Source organism: Rhinopithecus roxellana, chromosome 7 (assembly GCF_007565055.1).
Source record: "Rhinopithecus roxellana isolate Shanxi Qingling chromosome 7, ASM756505v1, whole genome shotgun sequence".
Taxonomy (NCBI): Eukaryota; Metazoa; Chordata; class Mammalia; order Primates; family Cercopithecidae; genus Rhinopithecus; species Rhinopithecus roxellana.
In genome coordinates, this window is record NC_044555.1 from 12,016,273 (window position 1) to 12,029,241 (window position 12,969).

Here is a 12,969-nt window from a genome sequence, read left to right on the forward strand (position 1 = left end):
AAGGAAATGTCCTCACATAATCACTACAGGAAACTTTCTGAGAGATTGCTTTGATGTGTGACTTCATCACACAGAGTTCCACCCTTCCTCTTGGAACAGTTTGCTAACAGTTTCTGTGGATTCTGCAAAGGTATATTTGGGAGCTATTGAGGGCTAGGGTGAAAAGGAATTATCCCACATAATAACTAAAGAGAAGCTTTCTGAGAAACTGCATTGCCATGTGTGATGCAATCTCAGAGTTACACGTTTCTCTTCAGTGATCAGTTTGTTAACCAGTTTCTGGAAATCTGCAATTTGGTATTTCATAGCGCGAACCTGACGGTGGCAAAGGAATATCGAGAGGAAACTAGAAAGAAGCTTCTTAGAAACTTTGGTGATGTGATTCATCTCACAGAGGTACACTTATGTTGCGGGAGCAGTCCATAACACTGTCTTTGAGGAAGCTGAGAAGGGCTTCCTTGGACGCATTGAGGCCTAGCTGATAAAGGAAATTTCATCCGTTCAAACGTGAAAGAGCTTTCTGAGAAACTCTTTCTGATCTGTGAATTCATCTCACAGAGTTACAAGCTCTGCTCAAGAAGCAGTTTGCTAACACTCTTTTCGTGGATCTGCAAAGTGATATTTGGTAGCCATAGGGCCCCATGGGTGGAAAGGAAATGTCCCACTAATCAATACAGAGAAACTTTTTTGGAGATTGCTTTGATGTGTGACTTCATCACACAGAGTTCCACCCTTCCCTTCTTGGAACAGTTTGCTAACACTGTTCTCGTGGATTCTGCAAAGGTATATTTGGGAGCTATTGAGGGCTAGGGTGAAAAAGGAATTATCCTCACATAATAACTAAAGAGAAGCTTTCTGAGAAACTGCATTGCCATGTGTGAATGCAACTCAGAGTTACACTTTCTCTTCAGTGATCGTTTGTTAACACCGTTTTCTGGAAATCTGCAATTTGGTATTTCATAGCGCAAGACCTGACGGTGACAAAGGAAATATCCAGAGAGAAACTAGAAGAAGCTTTCTTAAAACTTCTTGGTGATTGTGAATTCATCTCACAGAGTTACACTTATGTTTCGTGGAGCAGTCCATTAACACTGTCTTTGAGGAAGCTGAGAAGGGCTTCCTTGGATCGCATTGAGGCCTACGCTGATAAAGGAAATTTCATCCGTTCAAAACGTGAAGAAGCTTTCTGAGAAACTTCTTTCTGATCTGTGAATTCATCTCACAGGTTAAGCTTGCTCAAGAAGCAGTTTGCTAACACTCTTTTCGTGGAATCTGCAAAGTGATATTTGGTAGCCCATAGGGCCCCATGGTGGAAAAGGAAATGTCCTCACATAATCACCAGAGAAACTTTGAGAGATTGCTTCTGATGTGTGACTTCATCACACAGAGTTCCACCCTTCCCTTCTTGGAACAGTTTGTAACATGTTCTCGTGGATTCTGCAAGGTATATTTGGGAGCTCATTGAGGGCTAGGGTGAAAAAGGATTATCCTCACATAATAACTAAAGAGAAGCTTTCTGAGAAACTGCATTGCCATGTGTGAATGCAACTCCAGAGTTACACGTTCTCTTCAGTGATCGTTTGTTAACACAGTTTCTGGAAATCTGCAATTTGGTATTCATAGCGCAAGAACCTGACGGTGACAAAGGAAATATCCAGAGATGAAACCTAGAAAGAAGCTTTCTTAGAAACTTCTTGGTGATGTGTGAATTCATCTCACAGGTACACTTATGTTTCGTGGAGCAGTCATAACACTGTCTTTGAGGAAGCTGAGAAGGGCTCTCTTGGATCGCATTGAGGCCTACGCTGATAAAGGAAATTTCATCCGTTCAAAGTGAAAGAGCTTCGAATACTTCTTTCTGATCTGTGAATTCATCTCACGAGTTACAGCTTGCCTCAAGAAGCAGTTTGCTAACACTCTTTTCGTGGAATCTGCCAAGTGATATTTGGTAGCCCATAGGCCCCTGGTGGAAAAGGAAATGTCCTCACATAATCACTACAGAGAAACTTTCTGAGAGATTGCTTTCTGATGTGTGACTTCATCACACAGAGTTCCACCTTCCTTCTTTGGAACAGTTTGCTAACACTGTTCTCGTGGATTCTGCAAAGGTATATTTGGGAGCTCTTGAGGGCTGGGTGAAAAAGGAATTATCCTCACAATAACTAAAAGAGAGCTTTCTGAGAACTGCATGCCATGTGTGAATGCAACTCACAGAGTTACACGTTTCTCTTCAGTGATCAGTTTGTTAACACAGTTTTCTGGAAATCTGCAATTTGGATTTCATAGGCAAGAACCTGACGGTGACAAAGGAAATATCCAGAGATGAAACCTAGAAAGAAGTTTCTTAGAAACTTCTTGGTGATGGTGAATTCATCTCACAGAGTTCAAATGTTTCGTGGAGCAGTCCATACACCTGTCTTTGAGGAAGCTGAGAAGGGCTTCCGGATCGATTGAGGCCTACGCTGATAAAGGAAATTTCATCCGTTCAAAACGTGAAAGAGCTTTCTGAGAAACTTCTTTCTGATCGTGGAATTCATCTCACAGAGTTAACGCTATGCCTCAAGAAGCAGTTTGCTAACACTCTTTTCGTGGAATCTGCAAAGTGATATTTGGTAGCCCATAGGGCCCATGGTGGAAAAGGAATGCCTCACATAATCACTACAGAGAAACTTTTCTGAGATTGCTTTCTGATGTGTGACTTCATCACACAGAGTTCCACCCTTCCCTTCTTGGAACAGTTTGCTAACACTGTTCTCGTGGATTCTGCAAAGGTATATTTGGGAGCTCATTGAGGGCTAGGGTGAAAAAGGAATATCCTCACATAATAACTAAGAGAAGCTTTCTGAGAAACTGCATTGCAGTGTGATGCAACTCACAGAGTTACACGTTTCTCTTCAGTGATCAGTTGTTAACACAGTTTTCTGGAAATCTGCAATTTGGTATTCATAGCGCAAAGAACCTGACGTGACAAAGGAAAATCCAGAGATGAAACCTGAAGAAGCTTTCTTAGAAACTTCTTGGTGATTGTGTAATTCATCTCACAGAGTTACACTTATGTTTCGTGGAGCAGTCCATTAACATGTCTTTGAGGAAGCTGAGAGGGCTTCCTTGGATCGCATTGAGGCCTACGCTGTAAAAGAAATTTCATCCGTTCAAACGTGAAAGAGCTTTCTGAGAAACTCTTTCTGATCTGTGAATTCATCTCACAGAGTACAAGCTCTGCCTCAAGAAGCAGTTTGCTAACACTCTTTCGTGGATGCAAAGTGATATTTGGTAGCCCATAGGGGCCATGGTGGAAAGGAAATGTCCTCACATAATCACTACAGAGAAACTTTCTGAGAGATTGCTTCTGATGTGTGATCATCAAACAGAGTTCCACCCTTCCCTTTGGAACAGTTTGCTAACACTGTTCTCGTGGATTCTGCAAAGGTATATTGGGAGCTCATTGAGGGCTAGGGTGAAAAAGGAATTCCTCACATAATACTAAAGAGAAGCTTTCTGAGAAACTGCATGCCATGTGTGAATGCAACTCACAGAGTTACACGTTTTCTTCAGTGATCAGTTTGTTAACACAGTTTTCTGGAAATCTGCAATTTGGTATTTCATAGCGCAAAGAACCTACGGTGACAAAGGAAATATCCAGAGGAAACCTAGAAAGAAGCTTTCTTAGAAACTTTGTGTTGTGTGTCATCTCACAGAGTTACACTTATGTTTCGTGGAGCAGTCCATTAACACTGTCTTTGAGGAAGTGAGAAGGGCTTCCTTGGATCGCATTGAGGCCTACGCTGATAAAGGAAATTTCATCCGTTCAAAACGTGAAAGGAGCTTTCTGAGATACTTCTTTCTGATCGTGAATTCATCTCACAGAGTTACAAGCTCTGCCTCAAGAAGCAGTTGCTACACTCTTCGTGGAATCTGCAAAGTGATATTTGGTACCCATAGGGCCCCATGGTGGAAAAGGAAATGTCCTCACATAACATACAGAGAAACTTTCTGAGAGATTGCTTTCTGATTGTGACTTCATCACACAGAGTTCCACCTTCCCCTCTTGGAACAGTTTGCTAACACGTTCTCGTGGATTCTGCAAAGGTATATTTGGGAGCTCATTGAGGGCTAGGGTGAAAAAGGAATTATCCTCACATAATAACTAAAGAGAAGCTTCTGAGAAACTGCATTGCCATGTGTGAATGCAACTCAGAGTACACGTTCTCTTCAGTGATCAGTTTGTTAACACAGTTTTCGGAAATCTGCAATTTGGTATTTCATAGGCAAGAAAAACTGACGGTGACAAAGGAAATATCAGAGAGAAACCTAGAAAGAAGCTTTTTAGAAACTTCTTGGTGATGTGAATCATCTCACAGAGTTACACTTATGTTTCGTGGAGCAGTCCATTAACACTGTCTTTGAGGAGCTGAGAAGGGCTTCTTGGATCGCATTGAGGCCTACGCTGATAAAGGAAATTTCATCCGTTCAAAACGTGAAAGGACTTTCTGAGAACTTCTTTCTGATCTGTGAATTCATCTCACAGAGTTACAGCTATGCTCAAGAAGCAGTTTGCTACACATCTTCGTGGAATCTGCAAAGTGATATTGTTAGCCCATAGGGCCCTGGTGAAAAGGAAATGTCCTCACATAATCACTAAGAGAAACTTCGTAGAGATTGCTTCTGATGTGTGACTTCATCACCAGAGTTCCACCTTCCCTTCTTGGAACAGTTTGCAACACTGTTCTCGTGGATTTGCAAAGGTATATTTGGGAGCTCATTGAGGGCTAGGGTGAAAAAGGAATTATCCTCACATAATAACTAAAGAGAAGCTTTCTGAGAAACTGCATTGCCATGTGTGAATGCACTCCAGAGTTCACTTTCTCTTCAGTGATCAGTTTGTTAACACAGTTTCTGGAAATTGCAATTTGGTATTTCATAGCGCAAGAACCTGACGGTGACAGGAAAAATACCAGAGATGAAACCTAGAAAGAAGCTTTCTTAGAAACTTCTTGGTGATGTGTGAATTCATCTCACAGAGTTACACTTATGTTTCGTGGAGCAGTCCATTAACACTGTCTTTGAGGAAGCTGAGAAGGGCTTCTTGGATGCATTGGGCCTACGCTGATAAAGGAAATTCATCCGTTCAAAACGTGAAAGAAGTTTCTGAGAAACTTCTTTCTGATCTGTGAATTCATCTCACAGATTACAGCTATGCCTCAGAAGCAGTTTGCTAACACTCTTCGTGGAATCTGCAAAGTGATATTGGTAGCCCATAGGGCCCCATGGTGGAAAAGGAAATGTCCTCACAAATCACTACAGAGAAACTTTCTGAGAGATGCTTTTGATGTGTGACTTCATACACCAGAGTTCCACCTTCCCTTCTTGGAACAGTTTGCTACAACTGTTCTCGTGGATTCTGCAAAGGTATATTGGGAGCTCATTGAGGGCTAGGGTGAAAAAGGAATATCCTCCAATAATAACTAAAGAGAAGTTTCTGAGAAACTGCATTGCCATGTGTGAATGCAACTCACAGAGTTACACGTTTCTCTTCAGTGTCAGTTTGTTAACACAGTTTTCTGGAAATCTGCAATTTGGTATATAGCGCAAAACCTGACGGTGACAAGGAATATCCAGAGTGAAACCTAGAAAGAAGCTTTCTTAGAAACTTCTTGGTGAGTGTGAATTCATCTCACAGAGTTCACTTATGTTTCGTGGAGCAGTCCATTAACACTGTCTTGAGGAAGCTGAGAAGGGCTTCTTGGATCGCATGAGGGCCTCGCTGATAAGGAAATTTCATCCGTTCAAAACGTGAAGAAGCTTTCTGAGAAATTCTTCTGATCTGTGAATTCATCTCACAGAGTTACACGCTATGCCTCAAGAAGCAGTTTGCAACACTCTTTTCGTGGATCGCAAAGTGATATTTGGTAGCCCATAGGGCCCACTGGTGGAAAAGGAAATGTCCTACATAATCACTACAGAGAAACTTTCTGAGATTGCTTCTGATGTGGGACTTCATCACACAGAGTTCCACCCTTCCCTTCTTGGAACAGTTTGCTAACACTGTTCTCTTGGATTCTGCAAGGTATATTTGGAGCTCATGAGGGCTAGTGTGAAAAAGGAATTATCCTCACATAATAACTAAGAGAAGCTTTCTGAGAAACTGCATTGCCATGTGTGAATGCAACTCACAGAGTTACACGTTTCTCTTCAGTGATCAGTTTGTTAACACAGTTTTCTGGAAATCTGCAATTGGTATTTCATAGCGCAATGAACCTTACAGTGACAAAGGAAATATCCACAGAAAAAACTAGAAAGCTTTCTTAGAAACTTCTTGGTGATGTGTGAATTCATCTCAAGAGTTACACTTATGTTTCGTGGAGCAGTCCATTAACACTGTCTTTGAGGAGCTGAGAAGGGCTTCCTTGGATCGCATTGAGGCCTACACTGAAAAGGAAATTTCATCCGTTCAAAACGTGAAAGAAGCTTTCTGAGAAACTTCTTTCTGATCTGTGAATTCATCTCACAGAGTTCCAAGCTATCCTCAAGAAGCAGTTTGCTAACACTCTTTTTCGTGGAATCTGGAAAGTGATATTTGGTAGCCCCTAGAGGCCCATGGTGAAAAAGGAAATGTCCTCACAAATAACAACAGAGAAACTTTCTGAGAGATTGCTTTCTGATGTGTGACTTCATCACACAGAGTTCCACCTTCCCTTCTTGGAACAGTTTGCTAACCTGTTCTCGTGGATTCTGCAAAGGTATATTGGGAGCTCATTGAGGGCTAGGGTGAAAAAGGAATTATCCTCACATAATACTAAATAGAAGCTTTCTGAGAAACTGCATTGCCATGTGTGAATGCAATCACAGAGTTACACTTTCTCTTCAGTGATCAGTTTGTTAACACAGTTTTCTGGAAATCTGCAATTTGGTATTTCATAGCGCAATGAACCTTACGGTGACAAGCAAATATCCACAGATGAAAACTAAAAGAAGCTTTCTGAGAAACTTCTTTCTGATCTGTGAATTCACCTCACAGAGTTACACTTATGTTTCATGGAGCGGTCCATTAACACTGTCTTTGAGGAGCTGAGAATGGCTTCCTTGGGATGATGCCTACGCTGATAAGGAAATTTCATCGTTCAAAACGTGAAAGAAGCTTTCTGAGAAACTTCTTTGATCTGTGAATTCATCTCACAGGTTACAACCTATGCCTCAAAAGCAGTTTGCTAACACTCTTTTCGTGGAATCTGGAAAGTGATATTTGGTAGCCCATAGGGGCCTGGTGAAAAAGGAAATGTCCTCACATATAACTACAGAGAAACTTTCTGAAGATTGCTTTCTGATGTGACTTCATCACACAGAGTTCCACCCTTCCCTTCTTGGAACAGTTTGCTAACACTGTTCTCGTGATTCTGCAAAGGTATATTTGGGAGCTCATTGAGGGCTAGGGTGAAAAAGGAATTATCCTCACATAACAACTAAAGAGAAGCTTTCTGAGAAACTGCATTGCCATGTGTGAATGCAACTCACAGAGTTATACGTTCTCTTCAGTGATCAGTTTGTTAACACAGTTTTCTGGAAATCTGCAATTTGGTATTTCATAGCGCAATGAACCTTACGGTGACAAAGGAAATATCCACAGATGAAAACTACAAGAAGCTTCTTAGAAACTTCTTGGTGATGTGTGAATTCATCTCACCGAGTTACACTTATGTTTCGTGGAGCAGTCCATTAACACTGTCTTTAGGAAGCTGATAAGGGTTTCCTTGGAAAGCATTGATGCCTACGCTGAAAAGGAAATTTCATCCGTTCAAAACGTGAAAGAAGCTTTCTGAGAAACTTCTTTCTGATCTCTGAATTCATCTCACAGAGTTACAACCTATGCCTCAAGAAGCAGTTTGCTAACACTCTTTTCGTGGAATCTGCAAAGTGATATTTGGTAGCCCATACGGGCCCAAGGTGAAATAGGAAATGTCCTCACATAATAACTACAAGAAGCTTTCTGAGATATTGCTTTCTGATGTGTGACTTCATCACACAGAGTTCCACCCTTCCCTTCTTGGAACAGTTTACCAACACTGTTCTCGTGGATACGCAATGTATATTTGGGAGGTCATTGAGGGCTAGGTGAAAAAGGAATATCCCTCACATAAACACTAAGAGAAGCTTTCTGAGAAACTGCATTGCCATGTGTGAATGCAACTCACAGAGTTACACGTTTCTCTTCAGTGATCAGTTTGTTAACACAGTTTTCTGGAAATCTGCAATTTGGTATTTCATAGCGCAATGAACCTTACGGTGACAAGGAAATATCCAGAGATGAAAACTAAGAAGAAGCTTTCTTAGAAACTTCTTGTGATGTGTGAATTCATTCACAGAGTTACACTTATGTTCGTGGAGCAGTCCATTAACACTGTCTTTGAGGAAGCTGAGAAGGGCTTCCTTGGATCGCATTGAGGCCTACGGATAAAGGAAATTTCATCCGTTCAAAACGTGAAAGAAGCTTTCTGAGAAACTTCTTTCTGATCTGTGAATTCATCTCACAGAGTTACAACTATGCCTCAAGAAGCAGTTTGCTACACTCTTTTCGTGGAATCTGGAAGTGATATTTGGTAGCCCATAGGGGCCTGGTGAAAAAGGAAATGTCCTCACTATAACTACAGAGAAACTTTCTGAGATTGCTTTCTGACGTGTGACTTCATCACACAGAGTTCCACCCTTCCCTTCTTGGAACAGTTTGCTAACACTGTCTCGTGGATTCTGCAAAGGTATATTTGGGAGCTCATTGAGGGCTAGGGTGAAAAAGGATTATCCTCACATAAAACTAAAGAGAAGCTTCTGAGAAACTGCATTGCCATGTGTGAATGCAACTCACAGAGTTACACGTTCTCTTCAGTGATCAGTTTTGTTAACACAGTTTCTGGAAATCTGCAATTTGGTATTTCATAGCGCAATGAACTGACGGTGACAAAGGAAATATCCACGATGAAAACTAGAAAGAAGCTTTCTAGAAACTTCTTGGATGTGTGAATTCATCTCAAAGTTACACTTACGTTTCGTGGAGCAGTCCATTAACACTGTCTTTGAGGAAGCTGAGAAGGGCTTCCTTGGATCGCATTGAGGCCTACGCTGATAAAGGAAATTTCATCGTTCAAAACGTGAAAGAAGCTTTCTGAGAAATTCTTTCTGATCTGTGAATTCATCTCACAGAGTTCAACCTATGCTCAAGAAGCAGTTTGCTAACACACTTTTTCGTGGAATCTGGGAAAGTGATATTTGGTAGCCCCTAGGGGCCCATGGTGAAAAGGAAATGTCCTCACATAACTACAGAGAAACTTTCTGAGAGATTGCTTTCTGATGTGTGACTTCATCACACAGATTCCACCTTCCCTTCTTGGAACAGTTTGCTAACACTGTTCGTGGATTCGCAAAGGTATTTGGGAGCTCATTGAGGGCTAGGGTGAAAAAGGAATTATCCTCACATAATAACTAAAGAGAAGCTTTCTGAGAAACTGCATTGCCATGTGAAGCAACTCACAGAGTTACACGTTTCTCTTCAGTGATCAGTTTGTTAACACAGTTTTCTGGAAATCTGCAATTTGGTATTTCATAGCGCAATGAACCTTACGTGACAAAGGAAATATCCCAGATGAAAACTAGAAAGAAGCTTTCTGAAACTTCTTGGTGATGTGTGAATTCATCTCACAGAGTTACACTTATGTTTCGTGGAGCAGTCCATTAACACTGTCTTTGAGGAAGCTGAGAAGGCTTCCTTGGATCGCATTGAGGCCTACGCTGATAAAGGAAATTTCATCCGTTCAAAACGTGAAAGAAGCTTTCGGAAACTTCTTTCTGATCTGTGAATTCATCTCACAGTTACAACCTATGCCTCAGAAGCAGTTTGCTAACACTCTTTTCGTGGAATCTGGAAAGTGATATTTGGTAGCCCATAGGGGCCCATGGTGAAAAAGGAAATGTCCTCACATAATAACTACAGAGAAACTTTCTGAGAGATTGCTTTCTGATGTGTGACTTTCATCACACAGAGTTCCACCCTTCCCTTCTTGGAACAGTTTGCTAACACTGTTCTCGTGGATTCTGCAAAGGTATATTTGGGAGCTCATGAGGGCTAGGGTGAAAAAGGAATTATCCTCACATAACTAAAGAGAAGCTTTCTGAGAAACTGCATTGCCATGTGTGAATGCACTCACAGAGTTACACGTTTCTCTCAGTGATCAGTTTGTTAACACAGTTTTCTGGAAATCTGCAATTTGTATTCATAGCGCAATGAACCTTACGTGACAAAGGAAATATCCACAGAAAGAAAAGAACTTTCTTAGAAACTTCTTGGATGTGTGAATTCATCTCACAGAGTTACACTTATGTTTCGTGGAGCAGTCCAATTAAGCATGTCTTTGAGGATCCTGAGAAGTGCTTCCTTGGATAGCATTGAGGCCTACACTGAAAAGGAAATTCATCCGTTCAAACGTGAAAGAAGCTTTCTGAGAACTTCTTTCTGATCTGTGAATTTCTCACAGAGTTCCAAGCTATCCTCAAGAAGCAGTTTGCTAACACTCTTTTCGTGGAATCTGGAAAGTGATATTTGGTAGCCCCTAGGGCCCATGGTGAAAAAGAAATGTCCTCACATAATAACACAGAGAAACTTCTGAGAGATTGCTTTTGATGTGTGACTTCATCACACAGAGTTCCACCTTCCCTTCTTGGAACAGTTTGCTAACCTGTTCTCGGGATTCTGCAAAGGTATAATGGGAGCTCAATTGAGGGCTAGGAAAAGGAATTATCCTCACATAATAACTAAAGAGAAGCTTTCTGAGAAACTGCATTGCCATGTGAATGCAACTCACAGAGTTACACGTTTCTCTTCAGTGATCAGTTTGTTAAGACTTTTTCTGGAAATCTGCAATTGGTATTTCATAGCGCAATGAACCTTACGGTCACATGCAAATATCCACAGATGAAAACTAGAAAAGCTTTCTTAGAAACTTCTTTGATGTGTGAATTCATCTCACAGAGTTACACTATGTTTCATGGAGCGTCCATTAACACTGTCTTTGAGGAGCTGAGAAGGTTTCCTTGGATGCATTGAGGCCTACGCTGATAAAGGAAATTTCATCCGTTCACGTGAAAGAAGCTTCTGAGAAACTTCTTTCTGATCTGTGAATTCATCTCACAAGTTACAACTATGCCTCAAGAAGCAGTTTGCTAACACTCTTTTTCGTGGAATCTGGAAAGTGATATTTGGTAGCCCATAGGGGCCGGTGAAAAGGAAATGTCCTCACATATAACTACAGAGAAACCTGAGAAAGATTGCTTTCTGATGTGTGACTTCATCACACGAGTTCCACCCTTCCCTTCTTGGAACAGTTTGCTAACACGTTCTCGTGAATTCTGCAAAGGTATATTTGGAGCTCATTGAGGGCTAGGGTGAAAAGGAATTATCCTCACAAACAACTAAGAGAAGCTTTGAGAAACTGCATTGCCATGTGTGAATGCAACTCACAGAGTTAACGTTTCTCTTCAGTGATCAGTTTGTTAACACGTTTTCTGGAAATCTGCAATTGGTATTTCATAGCGAATGAACCTTACGGTGACAAAGGAAATATCCACAGAGATGAAACTACAAAAAGCTTTCTTAGAAACTTCTTGGTGATGTGAATTCATCTCACCGAGTTTACACTTATGTTTCGGGAGCAGTCCATTAACACTGTCTTTAGGAAGCTGAGAAGGTTTCCTGGAAAGCATTGAGGCTACGCTGATAAAGGAAATTTCATCCGTTCAAAACGTGAAAGAAGCTTTCTGAGAAACTTCTTTCTGATCTGTGAATTCATCTCACAGAGTTACACCTATGCCTCAAGCAGTTTGCTAACACTCTTTTCGTGGAATCTGGAAAGTGATATTTGGTAGCCCATAGGGCCCGAGTGAAAAAGGAAATGTCCTCACATAATAACTACAGAGAAGCTTTGAGAGATTGCTTTCTGATGTGTGACTTCATCACACAGAGTTCCACCCTTCCCTTCTTGGAACAGTTTGCTAACACTGTTCTCGTGGATTCTGCAAAGTATATTGGGAGCATGAGGGCTAGGTGAAAAAGGAATAATCCTCCATAACAACTAAAGAGAAGCTTCTGAGAAACTGCATTGCCATGTGTGAAGCAACTCACAGAGTTAAACCTTTCTCTTCAGTGATCAGTTTGTTAACACAGTTTTCTGGAAATCTGCAATTTGGTATTTCATAGCGCAATGAACCTTACGGTGAAAAGGAAATATCCAGATGAAAACTAGAAAGAAGCTTTCTTAGAAACTTCTTGTGATGTGTTGAATTCATCTCACAGAGTTCACTTATGTTTCGTGGAGCAGTCCATTACACGTCTTTGAGGAAGCGAGAAGGGCTTCCTTGGATAGCATTGAGGCCTACGCTGATAAAGGAAATTTCATCCGTTCAAAACGTGAAAGAGCTTTCTGAGAAACTTCTTTCTGATCTGTGAATTCATCTCACAGAGTTACAACCTATGCCTCAAGAAGCAGTTTGCTAACACTCTTTTCGTGGAATCTGGAAAGTGATATTTGGTAGCCCATACGGCCCTTGGTGAAAAAGGAATGTCCTCACATAATAACTACAGAGAACTTTCTGAGATATTGCTTTCTGATGTGTGACTCATCACAGAGTTCCACCCTTCCTTTTGGAACAGTTTGCTAACACTGTTCTCGTGGATTCTGCAAAGGTATATTTGGGAGCTCATTGAGGCTGGGGTCAAAAGGAATTATCCTCACATAATAACTAAAGAGAAGCTTTCTGAGAAACGCATTGCCATGTGTGAATGCAACTCACAGAGTTAACGTCTCTTCAGTGATCAGTTTGTTAACACAGTTTTCTGGAAATCTGCAATTTGGTATTTCATAGCGCAATGAAGCTTACGGAGACAAAGGAATATCCACAGAGAAACTAGAAAGAAGCTTCTCTAGAAAC